At 39.2% G+C, this 24,291-nt stretch overlaps 1 protein-coding gene and 1 non-coding gene across 7 annotated transcripts in view; both read left to right on the forward strand.

Moving 5' to 3' along the window:
* Scaper (S-phase cyclin A associated protein in the ER) overlaps positions 1 to 24,291 on the forward strand; it is a 477,645-nt gene that overhangs the window by 376,007 nt on the left and 77,347 nt on the right. The window lies entirely within an intron of this gene.
* On the forward strand, positions 791 to 953 carry LOC141419360 (U1 spliceosomal RNA). The gene has a single exon (XR_012444138.1). It is a non-coding gene; the product is annotated as a U1 spliceosomal RNA (small nuclear RNA).

A 24,291-nucleotide genomic window follows, 5' to 3' on the forward strand; every position in this document is an offset into this window, starting at 1 on the left:
ACATCAGACTCAAGAAATTCAGCAAACCCCAATAAGATTAGATGCAAAAGAAATTCATGCCTAGGCAAATCATTGTGAAACTGCTAAAAGTCATATATAAAGAGAAAATCTTGAAAGTAGCAGTGTTGCTCACAGGCAAATAGTGATTCAAATAATGGCTCACTTCTCATCTGAGTCCAGAAAACAGGGAGCATCTTTTAAATACTAAAAATAGAAATTACTTCTGCCTGGAATTCCATATCTAGCAAAGACAGTCTTCAAAAATAAATATGAAATAAATATTTTCATATTAAATATTTATAATCGTATTTAATATCTTTATATATTCAATATTTAATATAAATTATATTAAATATATCAAGATTTGTTGACAACAGTCTTGCATTACTAGAAATGCTAAAGGAAGGTCTTCAGGGAGAATGAAGAGCAATGGAAATTTTTTTCCTCAAGTACCCACTTAAGATAGACTGTGAAAAGTTACGGTCATGTATTGCAATCTTGTAGAGCAACCACTTGCGAAATAGCTTAGAAACCAAAAGATAAAATAGGCTTCTAAAGTAATACCCAAATATTCTAACAGAAGGAAGGAGAGGAAGAACTCAAGAATAAAATAGGAAATAAGCAAACAATAAATAGATAAAACAGTGATCTAAACCCAGTGTATCAATAATTACATCAAATGAAAATGTGCAAAATCCTTGTTACCTGACAGAAATTATTGAAATGAATAAAAAGAAAGACCTAAGCATTATGCTGCCTACATGAGATATATTTAATTATGAAGATACAGATACTCACCTGGCAGAGGAGATCCCGTGATCACAAAAGTGGTTTTCCAGTGAGGCCATCCATTGCACTCCAGATGTTCAGACCCCTGTGATGTCCCCAGATGCAGGGACTTGACTGCATAGTTTGTGGCCGTGGGGGATGGACTGCATTTGTGCTTTCCCCTGGTTTTAGACTGTAAGGATAGAATTTTTTTCTCTGCTACAATCCGCAATGGGGTGTATATAAGGACCTTTGGGGTACTGTGGAATGAGCTCAGGGTCTCACATGTTCTTTGTAAGGGAAACTCCACTGAGTTGGTGTTTTGAAACAGGGTCTTACTGTGGACCCAGCCTCCTGCCATAGTAGAGGCATGTGCTCCTTAAGATTTGTCTTGATGCAAGATCTTTCTTTGTAACACGTGTGGCACCATGCTCGGTGCTGCCACAGCTTTTAGTGTAGAGCCCTGTAGCTGAGATGTGCAGGGCCAGGAGTGAATGTGTTCGGTGTCCAGAGAGTGGCCGTACAGTTACTCATGCTGTGCAGCATTACACACTTAGATTTAGTTTGTTGCATTATCACTTCCTAGTAAGTCACAGGTACTTCATGAACTTGCATTAACAACACTCAGCTTTTAAAAGTCACAGAATTGGGCTGGGGTGTGACTGAGTAGTAGAGTGCTGGCCTCCTGTTCCTGAGACCCTGGGTTTCACCCCAGCACTGGAAGAAAATTTTACTGCGTGTACATGCCGCTGTCATATTTCTGAGCATCCACCCTTCCCTGCCCCTGTGAGACTAGTGAGAAGCAGACATTCAGAGATGAAGGTAGACCCTCAGGCTGAGGGGTCTGTTAATTGAGGTAGAACACTTGAACTGGCGGGGCAGCTGTGTTCTGAGAGAGATTGGAGGTGTTACCAGTGATCCCTTCCCAGGTGTGTGGGGTCAAGGGAATGCCAAGTAAGATTGTCTTAAGGAACTGTGCTCCTGCATCTTCCCTGATTTGGGGCATTTTTTTTAAGTTATCACATTACACACATGGACATGTTCACTATAATTATTACTAATACAGTAAGCCCACCTTATTCCTGGATTTATTACACATGGTTCTGACCAAGTGTGTCAAAATATTAATAAATTTTAAAAAGAAAAAGAAATTTCAAAGGCTGACAGAGTGCCTCAAGTAATAGAGCACCTGCCTAGTATGTACTAGGCCCTGAGTTCAGCCCCAGTGCCACCAAAGCAAAACAAGATACAGAGCCTATGTAAATGTAAGTTTAAAAGCCAATGAATGAAAGAGACATATATAGTAAGCACAGCGAGGGCTGGAGGTATGGCTCAAGCAGTAGGTTGCCTGCTCTGCAAGCATGAGATCCTGAGTTCAAAACCCATCCCACCATTAAAAAAAGACTAGAATAACTGTGTTATATTAAATGAACGGTGTTTACTGTCACAGTGTAGCAGCTGTATAGATACTGCATATTGATAAAAGGTCAAATCAATAGGAAAATGTAACAATCATAAATGTGTATTACCTAATAATAACACTGCAAAATACATGAAACACAAGTTAACAGGATTGAAGGGGAAATAAAAAATTCCATTCTCACAGATGGGCATTTTAAGGTCTATCCGTCAGCAACAGATAAAGCAATTAGACCAAAAAATTCAGTAAAGACATAGATGTTATGTCCAGTAATGCTGTCACCTTTACCTAATGAATGTTTATAGAGTACGTTTTCTAGTGCATAGAATATGCTTAGGGTAGACTATGTACTGAGTCATAAAACAATTACAGCAAATTTAAAGAGCTTGAAATCATGCAAAGTATATTCTCTGATCATAGAGGAGTAAAATTAGAACTCAATAATAACTACAAAATCACAAGAGAAATAAAAATATTTTGCATTGTATGATAAAGAAAATGCAACATTTTTCAAAGCTTGCTTAAAGGAAAATTTATAGGTTTAAATACAATTATGAACCATCCATTTGCTCTGAATATAATTTGGTTAAGGTAGAAATCAGTAACAGAAAAGTAAGTTAAAAATGCACATGTAGAAATCAAGAGATACAGATACAGTCAAGAAAAATAGAGGGAGGGTAGATAGAGGAAAATGATGGAGGGGTGAGTCTAATTAAAATACATTGTACGCACTTATGTAAATGTCACAGTGTGCCCTCAGTGCAATATAATAGCTTATAATAAAAAAATAGGAAATATTATATACTCATGTATGAAAATGGAAAAATGAGACCTGTTGAAACTATTACAGGAATGGGGGGAGGGGAAATAAAGGAGAATGTTAGAGGGGTGAATTCAACTATGATATATTGCAAGAAGTTTCGTAAATGTCGCAACATACCCCCAGTACAACAATAATGAAAAAATTTAAAAGTACTTGTAGAAAAAAATTTAAAATGCCTACAATGAAAAAAGTAAAACTAAAAAAGAATAATAGTTCAAATCACAAATTTTAGCCTTTAAATTGAACAATAATGAAATCAAAATATCAAGTTGTACACCTTAAATATACTAATTTTATTTGTCAATTAAATCCCCAGCAAAGCTGGGAGAATAAAGAAAAATAACAAAAATACAACTATAACAATGTCTGAGATGCAACTGAAGCAAAACTGTAAAAAAAAAAAAAAAAGGTGCAGCCTTACGTGCTTATGTATGTTGGAAAAGAATATAATATATATATATGCGCATATATATATATATATATATATATGCTTCTTCAGATATAATTTTGCCACTGTTACCAGTAAAGACCGATATTTCTTTTGTTTATGAAATATTTGTGGTACATATTTCTCCAGAAAAATGTGCATTTCATGCAGAACAGGATATTTACATACTTTCAAAATATATCCCTATGAAATTTTTATTAATTGCAAAGTGAAAGAATAACTCTCTAGTGGAGAAATCTGGCACCACCACCTTTGAAGTTACCAAGGTTGACGCCCCCATGGCACACTTGATAGGCTGCAGTGAGACAACCCAGCATCACGTGTATGGTGTTCCTGCCAAAGGAGCATAATCTGAATTTAATCAGGACACACCCAAGTGGAGCTTTTTTCAAAACAGCCTGTAATTTTAAAAGTTTAAAAATCATGAAGGTTCAAAGAGTCATTGAGGAATTTCCTAGACTAATAGGAGCTAGCTGCATGCAGCGTGATTCTAAACTGGATCCTTTTGCCATAAATGGCACTAATGGGACAACAGGTAAATTTTGAATGGGGTCTGAGGTTTAGAGAGTTCTGGTCAATGAGCATTAATTTCCTGATTTTGGCACTCACAGTACTTGGAAATCCCCCAAAGTATTCAGTGGTGATGGGATGAATATGTCAGCAGCGTATTCTCACAAGGTTCAGGAAAAAACTTTTTGAACAACACTGTGGCTTATCTAAAATCTGTGACCATACACACACAACACACACACTTATTTTAAAGAACTACAGGATAGGAGCTCTAGAAACCTTGAAGAAGGTGATAAACATTGTAGTTTTCATCAGCTATGTACATAGATGCCAAAGGCTGAAACACTTGGAATAATGCAAGTACCAGGCCTTATTTCCTAAGACTAAACACAGCCTTCAACTTAAAAAGCTTGCCTTGTTGGAGAAATGAAAGTGGACCTTTCATAGCAGACTATGTATCTGCAACCATCTAATTGAAACATGTTTAAAATCCTTGCTGAAGAATTTTTAAAACAGCTGATTAAAAACTGTCGTGAACACGCCTCAAAGGAAATGACAGCTGTTCAACATTTTGTGCTGATTTGAACACGGCTTTGGGAACATGAGTAATCCCAGTACCCAGGTGGAAGATCTGTGGTGCCCCAGTGTCTTGTGGTGAGCCGCTGGGCAACTACTGCAACTGACAGTCACAAAGGCTATCACCAATAATGCAGGGGAATGGTTCAGTTCCTTTCTGTAAAGCAAGTCTGGGGATACAAGACTTGGAAGCCCCTGCTGGGGAGAAGCCTGAGCTAAGAAAGCCTAGCAAGGGTTAGAGTTAGATGTGCCTGTGTGTACACAGACTCAGAAAGCAGAGGTAAGAGAAAATGGAACGGTGAGACCCACGACAAGAATGACACAAGAGGGGAACTGAGGAAGGAGACAGAGTGGACAGCAAAAGGATACAGGTGCATCTGGTGTGGAGGATGAGGAGGAACTGGGAAGGTAAATGCACCCTTTGGGGGCCTCCCAGCACCCTGCTCCGCCTGCCCTCCTGAAGCTAGCTTCCCAGCATCGCTGTGTTGGATGTAGACAGAGGAGCGCATAAAGCTGTAGGCCTCTGGGTTTCCAGTAAATGAAAGAGAATAGTAACACCAGGCATTAAAATGGTCACACGCCACAGCTAAGTTCCTGTTTCCATGCCCTTCCCGCTCCTCTTGGGCCTTTATGAGATGTGGGAAATGGACTAAAAGCATTCTTTATGGCTGGCCTGTGCTTGAGCTCAGTTCATTGTCACCTGGGAAAGCAGTCTGCTCAGAGAGGAAAAGGCAGCAATATTAGGTCTCATTAACACCTCTGACTGCGGCTCAAGAAAGCCATGGCGCAGACCGCGCTCCAGCGTGTAGGTACGCCCTGGAAAGATGGCGCACTCCCCCTGAGCCTTGACAGTGTAGCTTAACAAATTCCTGTGTTTTAAAAAGTGGGCTTAAATCTTGGCAGTTTCTTATGAATATACACTTACCTAACATCTCAGCAACCCTACTCTTATCTGTTTATCCAAGAAAAATGAAAACATTAACACAAAAAAATCTTGCACATGAATGATCTTAGCAGGCTTATTCATAAATCTCCAAAAACCCTAAGCACACATGTTCATCAACAGAACTGATAAACAGATACCAAGCATTAAAAAGGAGCGAAAGATTCACATACTCAACTAAATGGAACTATTCTAAATTCATGAAAACATTGTTCACAGTGAAAAAAGCCCAGATTCAAAAGTCTACCTACTGGGTGAATTTGCTTATTTAATTTCTGGGAAAAGTGAAATCATCTGTAATGATACAGAGCAGATCAGTGATTGCCTAGGGCCCAAGAAGGAAAAACATTGACTTCAAAGGGGCATAAGGAAACTTTTTGGGCAATGAAATTGTTCTGTATCTTGCTTATGATCTTGATTAGATGTATACGGTTCTCAAAATTCATTAGCATGAGGTGCTGAGTTCAAATCTCAGTACCACTAAAACAAAAGTCATCAAAGTATACACTATAAAAGGATGCATTTTAGCCAGGCACTGTGGCTCACACCTGTCATCCCAGCTGTGCAGGAGGCCATAGGTTGTAGGATCACCCTTGGAGGCTAGCCCCTCCAATGAGCAGTACCCTATCTGAAAAATAACCTAAAGCAAAAGGGCTGGTGGAATGGCTCAAGTGGTAGAGTGCCTACCTAGCAAGCATGAGGCCCTGAGTTCAAACTCCAGAACCACCAAAAAAAAAAAAAAAGGGAAAACTCCACATTTTTGTGATGAACTAGTTCTGTCTCTTGTTGTAGTGGTGGTAAGGCCAATTTATATTTTGATGCTATATAAAATGGAACCATTGGAAAAAGAACTGGATGAAGTATATATGCGATTACTCTGTAGGTTTGTTTATTTGTTGCCATTTCCTATTAGTCTGTAATTATTTTTAAATAGAGCAAAAGATTCAGGATAGAGTGCAGTGAGTGCTTGCCTAGCATGTACTTGATCCTGAGTGTGAGCCCCAACACCACAAAGTAAAGAATAAAAAGAAGAAACTTGAGCAAGAACTCTTCTCTCCTTGCTTCATGATCCAGTGTTCGTTAGCATCCTTCCTTGCCACCTGCACAGTCTTAGAAGCTGGCATGGGTCCCGTATGCACATTGGACACACATACACCTTCCTGTTGCACCTCACTCCTTTCTCCTGACACTTCATCACAGCAAATGAAGTGTGCTTTTCTGTTGTGCATGACTTTTATTTAAACCGAATTCTAGACAGCCCTTTAAATGCCAACTAGAAATTAATGACTTGAAGATTCTGGATTCTTAGAAATGCATCAGGAGGGAAGATGTTTCCTGAAAAATTTCTCAACATAACTTGTATCCTTGGGAGGTAATATAATGGAGGCTCTGGGATCAAAACTGCCTGGGTTCATGTTCTAACTTCACAATTAACTACCTTCTAATTTTGAACAAACTACTTTACTTTGCTGAAACACGCTTTCCTACCTGCAGGGTGGGGACAGGTGACTGTACTGTTTTCATAGGATCCTTACTCTTTCAAAAATATTTATTAAGCACCTATATTTACAAGATACTCTACACTAGGAATTGGGATGGGAGCAGTCAGTAAAATGTATTTTTGCTAAACGTGATAAAGCTTATATTTTACTAAGTAAGAGAAATGGTCATGCAGTTAGTTGTATAATTACTATTGTGATATGTGCTACAAAGAAGAAATGCAAGGTACTAGGAGATGATAAACAGAACCTGAGCAAATCAGGAGCCTCAAGAAAGGCCTTCTTGAAGAAGTACTGTTTAAACTGAATTCTGAAAGATGAATATTAGCCAAGCAAAAATGTGGAAGTGCAAGGCTGATGCAAGCAAAGGGAAAAGCTCCTGAGAAAGTGGAGATGGAAGAGAGCTTGTGGAGTTCAGTGTACCAAAGGAAGGCCTTTGTGGCTGGACACTGAGCCAGAGGTGAAGGGGTCAGGCGAGTGAGGTAGATGGAAACCAGAGCATGCTGTAGGCTTCATTAAGAATCTGAACTTTAATCCAGAACACAGTAAGACGCTACTGAAGAATGTCACATGGCACCAGCTGTACATACCAAGGTGACTGGAGGATGCAAAGAGACCAACTAGAAGAGTATGCACGTAGTCTGGGTGAACAGTAATGGTCACTGGGACTGTGGAGGCAGCAGAAGGGTCAAGAAGTATTTAGGATGTAAAGTTGACAGGACTCGGTAATTATAGGACAAGGAGGGTGAGGCCAAAGTTTTTGGAGTTTGCACCTGGAGGGTGGTACCTTTTTTTTTTTCCTGTACTAGAATTTGAACTCAGGGTCTTGCGCTTGCTAGGCCAGTGTTCTACCATTTGAGTCATCCCTCCATCCCTTTTCATTTTTGTTATTTTCTGAATAAGGTCTCATGTTTATGCTTGGCTGACTGCACCATATTCCTGTTTATGCTTCCCACATAACGTGGGTAACAGGACTGTGCCACCATGCCCAGCTATTTTTTTGGTTAAAATGGGGTCTCACTCTTTACCCAGGTTGGCTTCCAACTGTGATCTTCCCAATCTCCACCTCCCAAGTAACTGGAATTACAGGCTTTAGCCACCGCATCTACCTTTATTTTTTAAAACAAGAAAAAATGGAAGAGGACCTGGCTTTTAAGGGAAGAGCCCCCTTGTAGTTAAGGATCATTTTTCTGCTCTTGGGACCTTCTGTGGCATTGCTGAACACAATATTATTTGCTGTAAAATGCTAAATAATTGATTTAGAAATTCCCAACTGATGTGCTAGGAAGCCAGGTGTCTCACTTTCACAGTGTTGACTGTCTGCCCTCCCTTCACGTATAGGTACACACATACTCTCTTTTTTCACACCTGCCTACCCCTAGTCTGTTAACCCCAGTGACTTCCAGTTTACAAATGACATGGTGTGAGTTTCTGAAAGACAGCAAAAGCTGTCTTGGTCAAATGTGCCCTCTTGAGGGTTTAGTAGTTGTGTGTATTCAGAACATTTGTGCTTAAGCCTTGTGGTCATAGAGATCTTGTCATGAGAAGCATAGATGGCAGGCATATTAAATTTACATAAAACTAGAATGATAGGCAATCAGAACAGATGAAGACCCCAGTGGGTTAGTATTGAAGTTTAAAAAAATCAGCTATTAGGTGCAGGATGTGATGACTGGTTTTTCTGTTATATCAGTGGAAAAAAAACTCAGGGCTGAGAAGTTTTTCCCTAGAGGTTTTAGATGATTGTCAAGCCAGAGTGTGACAAGACTTCTTAAAACTAACATCCTATAGTTGAATGGTGTTCAGAAAAGAGGATAAGTCCCACTGCAGAAGAGAGGGTAATATGGAGGCTAAAGGGATTGGAAACCCTGCCATGTAAGAGACAGTTAATGAAACTGGTACTCTGTATACACGAAAGGTGTTTTGAAATTCTCAAAGGAAAAAGGGACGAATCCTGTTCTGACTGTCACAGCAGAAAGAAAAAAACAATGACATCTGGTCAGCAGAATGACTGCAGGGTAGAGGCAAGGGTAAACATTGACTTAGACACGACAGATCATTAAAACTTTCTAAAGTTGGAAAGGCCTGCCTTGTGGAGTAGTTAGTGAGCACCATGCAGTGGAGGATATCAGACTGGACACTAAGGAATGGCTGGGCTGTTTGGGAGGATAGATAAATCATGACCATGAGACTACCTAACCTGAGACTCTAGTTTTCTCAGCTCGTCAAGGTCTTCCTTTACCAGTATTATTGTTCAATGGTAATGTCATTTTTACCTTGGCTTTCCTACTTATTTATGTTTGCACTGGCATCAGTATATCTCCTTTTACCTTCTTTTTCATTGGTTTTTGTTATTTCCTGATTCTTGCCTATATTTCTAGATAGGTGAAGTTACTTCATGATCATAAAAACTTACAGAATCACAGAATCTGAGAACTCTATAAGGGCCTTAGAGATCAAGCTGTCCTACAGTGGTATTAGAGTAAATCACTGAATATGGAGTTTGAGAAGCTGCCTCACCTTTCACTAATTTCATTGTCTTCTGTAATTTGTTTTACCTTTCTGTACCTCTGTTTTCTCACTTGCATAATAGATATAATAGTAGATATATTAGAAGTTTGCTGTGAACATTTAGTGAGATAAATATATGTAAAAGCACCGAGCTTACCGTATCAGTCAGAGAAGACCATCAATGAATATCAGCAGAGCTGAACGCCCTCACTTGAGATGAGAAGGTGGAGACAGAGGTCATTCCATACAAGTGGCTGGGCTGGGATAAAGCCTGCCTGTCCTAGCTGTAGGACAGTGTCCTCAGCACACAACCTGCTCTGTGAATGCCCGGTGCCTTCTCATTCTTTCATCGCACAGAGGTTTAGGAACCACTGTCTCTGAGGTCTACAGAGACAGTCATAGCTGGCAGTCCAGTGGAGAAGACAGGCCAGATATTTAAAATGTGCTGTGAGAAATGCCCTGCATGTGTGTGGGGTTTGGGGACCACAGCACAGCATGTCACTTAGGCTGGGGATGAGGAGCACAGAAGGCACATCCCATAGACTGTGACAACGGAAAGGAGAATGAGGTGAAGAAGAGGTGGGATATTTCATGGGCCTGAGTTTAGCTTGCAAAATTCCTTTTGTCCTTTTGTTCACTTCACACATTTATTCTGAGTAACTACACGGTATACATTTTTTAAAAGTACTATATGGACATTGTGGCCACACACTTAAAACCCCAGCTACTCAGGAAAAGGAGGGAGGAGCATGGTGGTCCAGAGCCAGCCTGGGTAAAAGGTTGAGACCTTGTTTGGAAAAGCAAAATAAAAACAAAAAAAAAAAAGATGGGGGGCATGGCTCAAGTGGTCTGGTAAGCATGAGGCCCTGAGTTCTATCCCCAGTACTGTCAAAAAAACAAACAGCTGATTTTTATCTTTAACTTGGATTTTCTGATGAAAATCGATTTCTAGGTACCTTTAACAAATACTATTGAATACCTATACCTAGTTTGTTTTATGCATTAGGATTATAGCAGTGAACAAAACAAAGTCTTGCCCTCCTCGAGCTTACATTCTTTTTATGATTTTATTAGCATATAATAGTTGTACAGGAGGATACATTATGATATTTACATGTGTGCTTACAATGTATCTTAGATTTACCCCTCAATCATTCTGCTTCTTCTTCCTCCTCCCCCTTAGAAGAATTTCAACAAGCTTCATTCTTCTGTTTTCAAAACAAATCCACCCTCATCCCCCTTTCCTTGTGCTCACCCCCTCCCACTGGTACCCATCTCCAGAAAAAATTTATTTTTCCCTCCTGCTCTTTATTTTTTTAAATTAAATGGATATTGGTAGTCTAAGGGAGCTATACCTTGGTACTTCAGGTCTGTATATATCGTACTTTACTCACATTAACCCTATTCCCTCCATTACTTACTCATTCTCTATCACCAGGCTCCCCTGATATTCAGCAGCTCACTGTTCAGTGTGTGATACTCATGTATAGATGGGTTGTTTCAATATTTTTCATTCTAACATTTTCTTTCTCTCTCCCACCTCCTGTAGCCCCCTCAGACAGACTCACTAAAATACAATTTTGTTCTGTTACTATATGTGTGTGTCTATATACATATGTGTGTGTATATATGCATGTGTGTGATCATATATGTTTCTATATATACATTCAACTTACAGGTCTAGCTTCCACATATGAGAGAAAACTTGTGAACTTTGATTTTTTTTTTTTGAGCTTGGCTTACTTCACTTAACATGAAGTTCTCCAGTTCCAGCCATTTACCTGCAAATAACATGACTTCATTCTTCTGTATGGCTGAATAAAATGGACCTTATATTCTCATTAGGAGAGAGAAGAAATAAATGTATAATATGTCAGCAAGTGACTATCAAAAGAGAAGAAAAACATAGCCAAGTAATCAGGAAAGAAAGAGTAGGCTTAGGCGAGAGCATCACTTTCAATAAAGTAGGGCAAAGCTTATGGATAAGGTGGTATTTGATTAGCGACCTAGAGAAAGTGGGGTAATGAGTTATGAGAGTACCTGGAGGAGGATAAACAGACTAAGGGTAGTAAAGAACTTGGGTAATGGGGTAAAAAAACAGATCAGGAAGGGTCTCGCTGAGCATTGTGAGGTTTGGACTTTTAGTTCTCAGGACATACAAGGATCCAGAGAATGCTCCAAGCATAGAAGATGATTCAATATTTATAACAAACGGTTTTCCAGGCATCATATCCACTAAAGCATGCTCTATAAAGTTTATTGACATTTTATTTTGTTAGAATTTTGGTGGCAAAAAAATAGAGACTCAAAAGCATAAATATTTTAGGAAAGGAAATGATGTGTAGGATAATTCATAATGTCTTCTTTAGGGTGAACAGTATATGGATTTGAACTGAGGGCCTCACCATTGCTAGGCAGGTGCTCTACCATGTGAGCCACTCCACCGGTCCTTTTGCTTCAGTTGTTTTTAAGATAGGGTCTGCTTTTATGCCTGGATGAGCCTAGACTGCAGTCCTCCTATTTGTGCTTCCCTGCATAGCTGGGGTGACAGGCACATGCCACTGCAAGTTATTAGCTGAAGGCCATTAGCAGAGATAGTGTCTTAGGAACTGCTTGCCTAGGCTCACCTCGAATTTTGATCCCCTTGATCTCTGCTTCCCAAGTAGGTAGGATAATAGGCTTGAACCCCTGTGCCCAACATAGAATATCTTCTTTACTATTGTCATAATATTGTCAATGGGATAAAAAGAAGGGGAAAATTTTTAAGGCATATTCTCAAGCCAAGTACATAATGAAGACAATTATCTTTCATCAGGTCTGCTTTTTTGTTTGGTTGGTTGGGTTTGTTTTGGGGTTTTTTTGTTTGTTTTTGTTTTGTTTTGAAGTATTGGGGTTTGAACTCAGGACCTTGTACTTGCTAGGCACATGCTCTACCACTTGAGCCATGCCCCCATTTCTTTTTGCTTTAGTTCTTTTTCAGATAGAGTCTCACATTTTTGCTCAGGCTGATCTGGACCATGATACTCCTATTTCTGTCTCCCGTGTAAATGAGATGACAAGTACATGCCCCCATGCTCAGTGAATCAGTTGAGGCACAGTCTCACTAACTTTTTGCCCAGGCTGGCCTTGAATCGTGATCCTCCTAATCTCTACCGCCCAAGTAGCTGTAATTATAGGTGTAAACCCAGATTATCACATCTATTTTCATGCTTGATATCACATGAGCATAAATATTGTCTAATACATCAATGACAGAAAGACTAGTGTATGTCTACTGACTATAGGAAATGAAATGGTGCCACAATGCAAGGCACCTGTGTCTGCTGCTGGAGCTCTTCTCCATTTTCTGCCTTCTTTTTCTCCATACTCTGTCTTGACAGAAGTGTTCTAAACAATTTCCTATTGGTTCCACTGGTTGCCAGTTTAACTTTCTTACAGAATCATGTTACAGATCAATGGCTTTACATTGCTAATAAAAGCATCTTTCTGTATTAGAAACAAGAATGTAGAAAATATTTGAACCCACTTTGGTGATGGGAGGTAGTGGGGGAGAAAAGAATATGCTCTTGGCTCTTAAAAGTGGTAATGACTTTTATTTTATTTTTCTAAAAACACTTTGCCTCCAGGCTTGGCCCCATAGAGTGGGTGTAGAGAATTCATGGCAGTACCTACTCCAGTCCTGATGGTTTCTATATCCTTAGGAAAGTCTCTTTCTCCTCTGGACCTTGGTTTCCCCAAAGATAAAATGAAAAGATTTTATCTAAGTCTCCTTCTATTTCCAAAACTATGTGAAATATCTATAGATTTTAAGAAGGTCAAATAGGTATTGAGAAAGATGAAAAATTACAGTAAGAAATCATGAAATCATCTTACAATTTGCTGCCACTGTAACAGTAAGATCATGACCACATTAGAGTCATCTGAAGAAATCACTAAAGAGGAAGGGTTGTAGGTAGAACTCAACCCCTCCTCATTTCAACCCCCAGCACAAAAAGGGGAGGAGGTGGAGAAATATATTAAAGGATAAGCCTTTCATCCATTTGAAGAAAAAGTATGGTCTTAGATTTCCACCTCAGGGATGACAGATTCAAAAGGGCCAAAGCTACTTTGCTCTGTCTTCTCCCAGGCCCAGCCTGTTACACACTAGCAGGTGACACTGAGCAGATAACCTTTCCCTGCCCTCCACAGACCACCCACCCCAGGAAGGAATGTGTTTTAGACAGAGCAGAGCAGCGGGGAGGGGAATATGTCACTTGCCCACCTTTCCTAAAGCACAGGCTCCTTGACTTGCACTGTGTCCTTGGCTTAGCAGCTGTGCAGGAAGTAAGTTCAAAGTCAAGTGTTGGTCTATAAGCTAACTCCAGTACATGTACATTTCATATATTAATGGTGTCCCAAAAGAACAGGCTGCTCACGAGTCATTTTACCTGTGGCAAGTCTAAAATCATACTTTCTCTTCAAATGGATGAAAGGCTTATCCTTTAATATATTTATCACACACACACCCCTGCCTTTTTTTAATGCTAGGGATTGAAACAAGGGTCTTACACACCTAGACGAAGGACAGCCATGCTGCTTTGAATAGAATACCCTTCACAGTGTACATACCTTCCCCTTAGAGTTTCTTTTTATCAAATGTCATTTTTGAAGACTGGAAGGAGCCTTTTTGTGTCACTGAAGATATGCTCCTCCTTACCTTAATTCTGGCAATTTCAATATTCTTGCCTAGATGAAACATTGGTTTTCTATTAAAACATTACTGTAAAATAATTTGAAACCAATAAAGATCAAGCTATGTAGGGGGAGAAGGAGAAATTCTGAACTGTCTGAATAAGATGATGTCCTGGTGAGACTTCACCGAAGGTTATAGGCAAAGAACCTATCTCAGCAGGGAAAGGGCCAATACTAAATAAAGAAATTAGAGAGAAAAAGCAAAACTGTATGCAGAAATTTGGGTGGATTGAATAGAAAACATGAGGCTTGTTGAGCCTGTTGGAAAATAGGAGACTGTGTTGGGAAGCTAGTTCAGTGTGGTAAAGGCCTGCGGTCCAGGCGTCAGGTCCAGCTTCATCCCAGCAAACTTGGCAAGGGATTGCTGCCTAACTGCAGCCTAAATGCTACATTGTGAGAAGTTTTTCAGGTTTTGTTCACTTTATGAGGTATGGCAAAGTGCTTTTATGAAACTAAGCACAAAATTCCAATAAAATTTAAAATCAAAAGTTGTTAGCTACAGGCAGGAAATACAGGAATGATGAGAAATATATCTGGTTTACTTTACATTGAGCTGACTTTCTTAGGGGCAGAAGTCACATTTGGTCCCCAAACCACATTTGCAGTTTCTGATTAATGAGATTAGTATATTTTACTGAGTATTATTCCAAAAAAAAAAAAAGCCTAAATATTTCCCTAGACTTTGGGCCAAGAATAAAATTCTTGTGGAATCCATAGGTTTTTTTTTTTTTTTTTTTAATGGAAGAGACATCAGTGAGGTGATGTTTGGCCCATTGACCAATTTTCACCTTCATCCACAAGAGATGATGTTCCTCCAGAATCCTCAATTAAAGAGATGCCACATGTCCTTCAGAGTCCAGTCCACCAGGCTTGAAGACCAGCTCTTCCATTAAATAGTTTGGCATGTTGCTTAACTTTAGTTTCTTCATCTATAGAAATGAAGAGATAAGGGTATAAGGAAAATGCTCAGTACCAGGCACTTGAAACACCACCCCTGTGAGCGTGGCTCATAATTTAACCTTAGCCTTTTCAGGTTGTCATTTTGAGCAGTGACATTTGGGTGATGAATGATACATAATGGCTTCAGAGGAAGTAAAAATGTGAGCCTAACTATCCCTACACTGCATGTCCTTTGCCTTCTTTTTCTTCATCTGTTACTGGCATATTGTAACTTTGTATGAGCATTTATTAAATAGGTGTTTTACTGTAAACATTTCATACATTCTTTTGCATTCTTATGTCTTGTGCTTTCAGAATTAGTGTCACATTTTGATACTGCCTTCTAAAGTGGTCACTACTTTTTTACTATTTATTATTTTATTATTGTTCCTTCTATTTTATAAATCAAGAAACCACAGCTTGTTACAGTTTTGTAAGATCAGGACTCCTTAGGGTCTGAATGAAAGCCCATAGGGGAACAGAGCATCACTGTGTTCCCTTGGTCATGTATGTGACAGGTATTCAAATGTTGGATGAACAAGTGATTAAATAAGTGACATTAATTCAGTTATCCCAGAGTCATTTTAATTTCCTCTGATTCTCAAATGTGTTCTTTTTTTTTTAATTTTATTATTCATATGTGCATACAAGGCTTGGGTCATTTCTCCCCCCTGCCCCCACCCCCTCCCTTACCACCCACTCCGCCCCCTCCCTCTCCCCCCCACCCCCTCAATACCCAGCACAAACTATTTGGCCCTTATCTCTAATTTTGTTGTAGAGAGAGTATAAGCAATAATAGGAAGGAACAAGGGGTTTTGCTGGTTGAAATAAGGATAGCTATACAGGGAGTTGACTCACATTGATTTCCTGTGCGTGGGTGTTACCTTCTAGGTTCATTCTTTTTGATGTAACATTTTCTCTAGTTCCTGGTCCCCTTTTCCTATTGGCCTCAGTTGTATTTAAGGTATCTGCTTTAGTTTCTCTGCGTTAAGGGCAACAAATGCTAGCTAGTTTTTTAGGTGTCTTACCTATCCTCACCCCTCCCTTGTGTGCTCTCGCTTTTATCATGTGCTCAAGGTCCAATCCCATTGTTGTGTTTGCCCTTGATCTAATGTTTGCATATGAGGGAGAACATAAGATTTTTGGTCTTTTGGGCCAGGCTAACCTCACTCAGAATGATGTCCTCCAATTCCATCCATTTACCAGTGAATGATAACATTTCGTTCTTCTTCATGGCTGCATAAAATTCCATTGTGTATAGATACCACATTTTCATAATCCATTCGTCAGTGGTGGGGTATCTTGGCTGTTTCCATAACTTGGCTATTGTGAATAGTACCGCAATAAACATGGGTGTGCAGGTGCCTCTGGAGTAACCTGTGTCACAGTCTTTTGGGTATATCCTCAAGAGTGGTATTGCTGGATCAAATGGTAGATCAATGTCTAGCTTTTTAAGTAGCCTCCAAATTTTTTTCCAGAGTGGTTGTACTAGTCTACATTCCCACCAACAGTGTAAGAGGGTTCCTTTTTCCCCCGCATCCTCACCAACACCTGTAGTTGGTGGTGTTGCTAATGATGGCTGTTCTAACAGGGGTGAGGTGGAATCTTAGCGTGGTTTTAATTTGCATTTCCTTTATTGCTAGAGATGGTGAGCATTTTTTCATGTGTTTTTTGGCCATTTGAATTTCTTCTTTTGAGAAAGTTCTGTTTAGTTCACATGCCCATTTCTTTATTGGTTCATTAGTTTTGGGAGAATTTAGTTTTTTAAGTTCCCTATGTATTCTGGTTATCAGTCCTTTGTCTGATGTATAGTTGGCAAATATTTTCTCCCACTCTGTGGGTGTTCTCTTCAGTTTAGAGACCATTTCTTTTGATGAACAGAAGCTTTTTAGTTTTATGAGGTCCCATTTATCTATGCTATCTCTTAGTTGCTGTGCTGCTGGGGTTTCATTGAGAAAGTTCTTACCTATACCTACTAACTCCAGAGTATTTCCTACTCTTTCCTGTATCAACTTTAGAGTTTGTGGTCTGATATTAAGATCCTTGATCCATTTTGAGTTAATCTTGGTATAGGGTGATATACATGGCTGTAGTTTCAGTTTTTTGCAGACTGCTAACCAGTTTTCCCAGCAGTTTTTGTTGAAGAGGCTGCTATTTCTCCATCGTATATTTTTAGCTCCTTTGTCAAAGATAAGTTGGTTATAGTTGTGTGGCTTCATATCTGGGTCCTCTATTCTGTTCCACTGGTCTTCATGTCTGTTTTTGTGCCAGTACCATGCTGTTTTTATTGCTACTGCTTTGTAATATAGTTTGAAGACAGGTATTGTGATACCTCCAGCATTGTTCTTTTCACTGAGTATTGCTTTGGCTATTTGTGGCTTCCTGTGTTTCCATACAAATTTCACGGGAGATTTTTCAATCTCTTTAATGAATGTCATTGGAATTTTGATGGGAATTGCATTAAACATGTAGATTACTTTTGGGAATATCGACATTTTTACTATGTTGATTCTAGCAATGCATGAGCATGGGAGATTTCTCCACTTTCTATAGTCTTCCTCAATCTCTTTCTTCAGAAGTGTATAGTTTTCCTTGTAGAGGTCGTTCACATCTTTTGTTAGGTTTACACCTAGGTATTTGATTTTTTTTTTTGAGGTTATTGTAAATGGAATTATTTTCATGTATTCTTTTTCAGTTGCTCATTATTAGTGTATAGAAATGCTAATGATTTTTCTATGTTGATTTTATATCCTGCTACCTTGCTATAGCTATTGATGATGTCTAGAAGCTTCTGAGTAGAGTGTTTTGGGTCTTTAAGGTATAGGATCATGTCATCTGCAAATAGGGATATTTTGACAGCTTCTTTAGCTATTTGTATTCCTTTTATTCCTTCTTCTTGCCTAATTGCTCTGGCTAGGAATTCCACTACTATGTTGAATAGGAGTGGAGATAGTGGGCATCCTTGTCTGATTCCTGATTTTAGAGGGAATGGTTTCAGTTTTTCTCCGTTAAGTATAATGCTGGCTGTAGGTTTGTCATATATAGCTTTTATAATGTTGAGGTACTTTCCTTCTATTCCTAGTTTTCTTAGAGCTTTTATCATGAAATGCTGTTGGATCTTATCAAAGGCTTTTTCTGCATCTATTGACATGATCAAGTGGTTTTTGTCTTTGCTTCTGTTAATGTGGTTTATTACGTTTATTGATTTTCGTATGCTGAACCACCCCTGCATCCCTGGGATGAAGCCTACTTGGTCATGGTGAATAATCTTTTTGATGTGTTGCTGAATTTGGTTTGCCATTATTTTGTTGAGGATTTTTGTGTCAATGTTCATTAAGGAGATTGGCCTATAGTTCTCCTTTTTGGAGGTGTCTTTGCCTGGTTTTGGGATAAGTGTAATACTGGCTTCATAAAATGTGTTTGGCAGTTTTCCTTCCTTTCTATTTTGTGGAACAGTTTAAGGAGGGTTGGTATCAGTTCTTCTTTAAAGGTCTGATAGAATTCAGCAGAGAATCCATCAGGTCCTGGACTTTTCTTTTTGGGGAGACTCTTGATTGCTGCTTCAATTTCATTTTGTGTTATAGATCTATTCAGGTGATTAATTTCCTCTTGGTTCAGTTTTGGATGATCATATGTATCTAGAAATCTGTCCATTTCTTTAAGATTTTCAAATTTATTTGAATATAGGTTCTCAAAGTAGTCTCTGATGATTTCCTGGACTTCCATGGTGTTTGTTGTTATCTCCCCTTTTGCATTCCTAATTCTACTAATTTGGGTTTTTTCTCTCCTCATTTTAGTCAGGTTTGCCAGGGGTCTATCGATCTTGTTTATTCTTTCAAAGAACCAACTTTTTGTTTCATTAATTCTTTGTATGGTTTTTTTGGTTTCTATTTTGTTGATTTCAGCTCTTATTTTTATTATTTCTCTCCTTCTATTTGTTTTGGGATTTGCTTGTTCTTGTTTTTCTAGGAGTTTGAGATGTATCATTAGGTCATTGATTTGGGATCTTTCAGTCTTTTTAATATATGCACTCATGGCTATAAATTTTCCTCTCAGGACTGCCTTAGCTGTGTCCCATAGGTTCTGGTAGGTTGTGTTTTCATTTTCATTGACTTCCAGGAACTTTTTAATTTCCTCTTTTATTTCATCGATGATCCATTCTTCATTAAGTAATGAGCTATTTAGTTTCCAGCTGTTTGCATGTTTTTTGTCTTTACTTTTGTTGTTGAGTTCTACTTTTACTGCATTGTGATCAGATAGAATGCACGGTATAATTTCTGTTTTCTTGTATTTGCTGAGACTTGCTTTGTGCCCTAGAATATGATCTATTTTGGAGAAGGTTCCATGGGCTGCTGAGAAGAATGTATATTGTGTAGAAGTTGGATGAAATGTTCTGTAGACATCTACTAGGTCCATTTGATCTATTGTATATTTTAGATCTTGGATTTCTTTATTAATTTTTTGTTTGGATGACCTATCTATTGATGATAATGGGGTGTTAAAGTCTCCCACAACCACTGTGTTGGCGTTTATATATGCTTTTAGGTCTTTCAGGGTTATGTTTGATGAAATTGGGTGCGTTGACATTGGGTGCATACAGGTTGATAATTATTATTTCCTTTTGGTCTATTTCCCCTTTTATTAGTATGGAATGTCCTTCTTTATCTCATTTGATCAATGTAGGTTTGAAGTCTACTTTGTCAGAGATAAGTATTGCTACTCCTGCCTGTTTTCGGGGGCCATTGGCTTGGTAAATCTTCTTCCAGCCTTTCATCCTTAGCCTATGCTTATTTCTGTCAGTGAGATGGGTGTCCTGTAAGCAACAAATTGTTGGATCTTCCTTTTTAATCCATTTCATTAAGCGGTGCCTTTTGATGGGTGAATTATGTCCGTTAACATTAAGTGTTAGTACTGATAGGTATGTGGTGATTCCTGTCATTTAGTTATCTTAGTTGTTTGAAGGTTTGATTATGTGTATCTAAGTTGAGGTTACTCTCTACTTTCTTGCTTTTTCTTTTCCTGTGGGTTTGGTGCTGCCTGTCTTTTCATGGTTAAGTTGGGTTTCACTTTCTGTGTGCAGAATCCCTTGAAGAATCCTTTGTAGTTGTGGCTTTGTGGTCACATATTGTTTTAGTTTCTGCTTATCATGGAAGACTTTTATTGCTCCATCTATTTTGAATGATAGTTTTGCTGGGTAGAGTATCCTGGAGTTGAAATTATTTTCATTCAGTGCCCGGAAGATCTCACCCCACGCTCTTCTTGCTTTTAATGTTTCTGTTAAGAAGTCTGCTGTGATTTTGATGGGCCTTCCGTTTTGTTTTGCATTTCTGTTTCGTTCTTTTTTCTGAGGTTTTCCATATCCTGGCAGTTTTCCTCTTTTATGTTGTCTATTTTTGTCCTGAGTTCATTTATCTGTTTATTCATCGTGTTCTCTGTTTCACTTTGGTGTTTATACAGTGTTTGTATGGTTTCCTTTATTTCTTCTTTTGTTTTTTCAAATTCTCTATTTTTGTTGTCTTGGAATTTCTTGAGTGTCTCCTGTACATTTTGGTTGACCCTATCCAGTATCATCTCTATAAAATTCTCATTGAGTACCTGTAGTATGTCTTCTTTTAAATTATTCTTGTGGGCTTCATTGGGTCCTTTGGCATAGTTTATCTTCATTTTGTTGGAGTCTGGATCTGAGTACCTGTTTTCTTCATGTCCCTCTGGTTCCTGTACTAATTTTTTGCTGTGGGGAAACTGGTTTCCCTGTTTTTTCTGTCTTCCCATCATTGTCTTTGGTGTTGTTACTGTCCCTGTACTGTGTGCAATTAAGTATTTTCTAGCTTGTAATAATAACAATGGTAATATTTAGAATGGAAGGATGAGCTGAGATGGAAAGCAAGAAGTTAAAGAAATGGGAAAAACAAATACACAGACTGGAGGGAGAAAACAGAACAAGATATCAGACAAGAAGATTTCAAAGGTATAAACAGGGAGCTTTAGTGTACTAAATCAACAGTAAGCTGAACAGACATTAGAGAGACAGAGGATTGAAAATCAAAAATAAAAAAAAGGTAAGAATAAAAATAAAAAATAAGTAAATGAAAGAAAAATCTATTTATAAAAATGTATTAAAATAAAATGAAAAAAATAGAAAATTTAAAAGAAACAAAAAACCTCCCAAGTTCAAATGCAGTGAAGTCACAGTCTCCAATTCTGGAGATGGTCCCTCAGATGTTGTTCTGTAGTTGTCTCATCAAAGGGGACGCATAAAGAAGAACAAAACTACACACACACGCACAAAAATAACCCCACTAAGTGTCCCAAGTTCAAATGCAATACAGTTTCAGTAAGTTTTTCAGCTTGCCTGTGTAATTCCATTGTTCTCTCATCAAAGGTCAGGAGACAAAGAAAAAAAACAAGAGTCTGGAGACAGTTCTGAGAATGGTTTCTGCAACTGTGGCTGCCTGCCCACTGCTGTCAGCCTGCTGTTGCTGGAGGCGTTGTTTATGCAGATCTCGGTGGTGAGCTTAGCACTCACCTGGACCCGCAGGCTTTGTTGCTCAGAGTTCTCCCGTGCGGGAGCCTCTGCTACAGGCTTTCCGCTTTCCAAGCACTGGGAAAGGTGACACTGCCCCTACATTCTCAGGCCTGCGTGTTTATTTACAGTTCATGTGGGAGGTGGGTCTTCCCCCCTCTCCTGTGCAGTTCTCCTCCCACTTCCGCTTTCACAAGCTTTCCTGCCTCTGATTACTGGGCGGTGCTGCTTCTCCTGCTGGCCGCCATGTTTGTTTATATTCACGTGGGAGGTGGGTCTTCCCTCCTCTGCTGTGGAGTTTTCCTCCCTCCTCCACTCTCACAAGCTTTCCCGCTCCTGGTTGCTGGGCGCGCCCCGCTCCCGCCAGAGCCTCTCCCGCCACCCGGCTCGTTTATTTACAGTCCCGGGAAGGTTCCCTTCCCCCAGTCTTCAGCGCTCAGGGCGCCCCACCCTCATTCCTGCGTGTCTTATTTATTCTTGTTGCTTATTACTCAGTTTCTCTTTTTTCCTGGGGTGTCGGTCTGTCCAGGGGGCTATGCTGCTCTGGCCCAGGCTTGTCTGTGGAAGTACCGCGGTACCGCGAAGCTCACCTGGTCCGCGTCTTCCCAAGCCATCTGGGTGCCGGCGACTGGCGGCCCGGGGGCCTCCTTGTTTCTCCGTTTAACGTGAAGTGGAGATTCTCTGCGCCGGCTGGAAGTGTGGAGGTGTGGAGGAGTCAAAGTTATGCCTTTTCTCAGTGATTATGCCTGCAAAGTGTGTCTCCGGAGTCTCTCCAAGATTTCACTATAGGAGGCTCGCTTTCTGCTTCCTCCCTCTAGCCGCCATCTTGGAATTCCTCAAATGTGTTCTTAAAAGATGCAGTCACTGGATAAAATGCTTCTAGCTAAACAAAAGATTGCTAAAAGCACCTCCATATATGCAAGGTGTTTGAAATATTTCATTATAAAAAATAGTACAGAGTTACTGAAAAAAGGGACTATGAAAATTGGTGATGAAGAGCCCTGACATTACCCAGAGCCATATTACTCACATTTTTCTGTAGTCTGTAAAACAACAAAATTTTCTTCTTAGAGGAGTTATTGAATTAATTTTAAAATACAGCTGAGTGAATACATAAATTACATTCTCTCTGTCTGTAGGCCCCACTAATTTTACAGTAAATAGGTAAAGTCATAATCCTTCAAAGAAAGAGCACAGTAAGGAAAGCAAAGCAAATATTTTTTTAGTCTGAAAGCACATGATGAAAATACACCTAAAAGCTAAAACCTAAACTAGCAGGAAGAATGTCAGAAGAAAATTTGTGTCACAGAACCTCAAAAGGCTTAAGAACTAGGGTTACTAGCAGTCTCAGAAAATGAGGGTACAAACCAAGCATAGTGGTACTTGCCTATAACCCCTGTACTTGGGAAACTGAGACAGAAGGATTGCCAATTCCAGGTTAGCCTGTCTCAAGAAAAGAAAGTAAGGGTACACATGGGGCTCAAAAGAGAGGCTTAGTTGGGAGACAGCTTAGATACTATGTGCCCTATGTGTCACCTGCTACATGTACAGCCAGATAGCTATCCCTCTCTAACCCTCACAGAACACCAGAACCTGAACCAGAGTTACTCAGGATTTGGAACACCAGGCACAGCCATGCAAAACCAGAATGGTTCATTAGAAGTCTAATCCCAAAACAGCAATATTAAGCTTCCTTCTATAAACCTCTGAGAAAATGGGCACCATGTTATACACTCCAGGTTTGGGGAATACAGAATTCTTTTCTGTACAGTGAAACTAACTGACCCAGAAGAACAAACCTGTTTGGATCCCCCGGTGAAAAAACTGAGCTCTGCCTAATCACTCAAATTGAAGCTTTTCACACAGTTGTAGTCACACAGCTTGTGACTGTAGCTCACTGACTGATATATCTGTGCATGAATCTTAAATAGGAACAAAACCCTCAAGATTGCCACATGTTTGAGGAAAATCTCCAAACTGAAATTCAGAGAAAGAACTTGAAACAGATCATGGAAGAAACAACAAAAAAATCTTTTTAAAACATATATCACAAAGATGAGAAGATACTATATCCATGAAATAAAAACAAAACCTACAGAGACCAAAATGAGCTCTTAAAATTAAAAATATAATTGATGAAATGAATATCTCTATAGAAGGACTGATTGGAAACCAAGGAGATCTTCAAATAAGTAGAATAAAACACAAAGAGATGAAAAGTAAGAGAAAGAACATAAGAAAATTAGAGTTTCAGTTTGGAATGAAAACCCAACACAGAAAGTGAATGGGAGGAAAATAGCAAAGAAATAATGCATGCAAGAAAGTTTCCCAGAAATGACACACAATAAATGAAGGAATACTTATACCAAGGGACAAGGATAAGAAAATCCTGTGTTTCCACAGAAGAATGTGCAGGCCATGTGCAAAAATATTAGGAAGCAGAGAAGACTTCCCAACAGTAGAAGTGCTTGGAGAGGAAAGCAAGGGAAGTCCTTCAAAACTAGATTGAGTTCTAGTCAGGAATCCCATACCCAGCCAGACCATCCATCCAGCGTTAGGACAGAATGAAGAGATTTTCAGACCCACAAGATCTCACAGTG

The sequence above is a fragment of the Castor canadensis genome, chromosome 19 (genome assembly GCF_047511655.1).
Source record: "Castor canadensis chromosome 19, mCasCan1.hap1v2, whole genome shotgun sequence".
Lineage (NCBI taxonomy): Eukaryota > Metazoa > Chordata > Mammalia > Rodentia > Castoridae > Castor > Castor canadensis.